This window comes from Sinocyclocheilus rhinocerous, unplaced genomic scaffold (genome assembly GCF_001515625.1).
Source record: "Sinocyclocheilus rhinocerous isolate Xijiao unplaced genomic scaffold, SAMN03320098_v1.1 scaffold21985, whole genome shotgun sequence".
Classification (NCBI taxonomy): Eukaryota; Metazoa; Chordata; class Actinopteri; order Cypriniformes; family Cyprinidae; genus Sinocyclocheilus; species Sinocyclocheilus rhinocerous.
The window spans coordinates 3,673-5,810 of NW_015623283.1; the positions used below are offsets into that span (position 1 = coordinate 3,673).

The 2,138-nt window shown below is 39.2% G+C and overlaps 1 pseudogene; it reads right to left on the reverse strand.

Annotated features, from left to right (window-relative positions):
* Positions 1–333: 333 nt before the first annotated feature.
* LOC107739825 (uncharacterized) lies at positions 334–1,067 on the reverse strand (annotated as a pseudogene).
* Between the last annotated feature and the right edge of the window lie 1,071 nt (positions 1,068–2,138).

The window sequence follows — 2,138 nt, forward strand, 5'->3', positions numbered from 1 at the left end:
GGATATGCTCGGCCCTGGCAGCTTTTAGAGCCTGTCTATAGCTGGACATACTGTTTTTCCACGCAATTCTAAAAACTTCCAAGTTAGTTTTTCTCTTATTTAACAAATAAGAGCAACAACAATAAAATTAAATAAATAAATGAATAAAAGTAAATGTGAAATAAAAAGAGACGAACAGTCAAATATGTTAAATGTAACTGTGCTCTATAGAACACAAAATAACCTTTCTCTCAGAGCACTGTAATGAGATCTCGCTCAACAGCAAAAACATAGCAAGATATCCCACTTACACCTCTTGTCAACAAGGAAGGCGAATGTGAACGATTGTTGAAATCATCCGTCCTTGACAATCTGGGCGCCCTCTATGTAGCCATAGGGACCAGGGTAGTATGCTTTCTTCCCTGCAGCTCTAGCTTCACTGATCCTCGGCCATAGTGCAGTGCGGGCTTCTCTGTCTCCCTTAGATAAATCTTCAGTGAACTTTATTCCCCTGAGTTTGCAGACATCCTAGGCTTTAGTGGAGCGCCAGAACTCGTCTCTGTGTTTCTGCATGCAGAACTGAATGATCACCTGCCTGGATTTATCCTTTCTTTTTGGGACCAACGCGGTGGACTGTATCCACAATGTCTTCAAGCTTCTGCTGCAGGTGAGGAGCAATTTTCCAATTCTCTTTGAATATCTTCACCTGCTGTTTCCTTCATTCCGATTACTGTGAGGTTCCATCTTCTTTTGTAGCGTTCGAGCTCTGACGTGCGGCTTATCAGATCTGCGTGCGATGTGCTAACAGAGGTGAGTTGTTTGTCGAACAAGTTTATTTTAGTTTTACAGTCCTTTATTTCCACCGCGTTAAATTCCTCAGATCTTGTCAGGTTAACGATCATTAGACTGTTCTCAGTGATCTTGCGCTCAATGCTGCTTAGTTTCCCATCTTGTAGATCAAATCTGGCAACTAAGGTTTCCAGGAGAGCTGCGTTGGAAATCTCGGAGCTCTCATCACCTTTCTGCTTCTTAGTGTTTTTGTTGGGGTATTCTGCAAGGAAGAAGGTTTTTTTGCTGACATTGTCCATATACTCACTGATATGCGATAAATGGGATTATAAAAAGCTGAATATTAATATAAACTTCAAGATCTGCTGGAGAGCTGAGAAAACCACATAAGCTTAGCCCGCCATCTTGTTACCCTCCGTGACAAGATGATTGACAGGCCATTTCACAGTAATAGGATGCGTGTAATTATGCGACAGAGTGTCCGTTAAAGACGCAACTGTATGACGTGATAGCTTGATTACTCTTCTACTACACACTCAAGTGTGTACATTTTCTTCACCAAAAGAGTGCATACTTTAAGGGCATAGTGTAGGTAGGCACATTGGGACGCAGCAAAGGTCAGAGTAAAGCCCTTTCAGCACTTAATATTGACAGAGTCATTTCTAAAGACCCAGAAGTAATATTAGAGTTTGTTTCTAAATTTTATAACAGACTTTATTCAACTCTGGCATTTGTGAAAAAATTATTGATTTACAGTAAGAGTTTAAATCATATTCAGACGGTCTTTCTTTAATTTGTTTCTTTATTTCAGAATTCAAGTTTGTTACTAATTTATATCCACCTGGGTTATTTCAACCCATATCTCTTAATAATCTTACTTTATCTGTTATTGGTAAATCATTCTCCATAGACAACCATACGCTTAACAATGGAACTTGGTCTTTAGATGCATTGTGAATATTCATCTTCTATTTCTATTAAACTTCTTACTTTTTATATGGCTTCTGCTCATATAACAAGTCCGGTGCACTTATGTAATAAGCTATTTATATCCTCTCAACTTAAATTATTATTTTCTGCCTCTTTAATAATACAATCTGTAGCTGCACTATTATGTTCTCCTGACCTCTTAGGTCCTATCTGCTTTCTAACTGCATTTGTCAACTGCAGCTCCAGCAACTTTGCCTGTACATGTGTTTCTTTTCTTGTGTTACAGACTCTAACTGTCTATAACTGAATTCCTCTCATTCCAGCAGCAAGAGTAAAATACTCTCTTCTATCGTTCTGCCTCTGGTCTGTTTCTGCACTGTCCCAGCTTTCAGATCTTTCTGATTCTAATCGCACTATAGCTCGCTGTCTCCAGCTCCCTA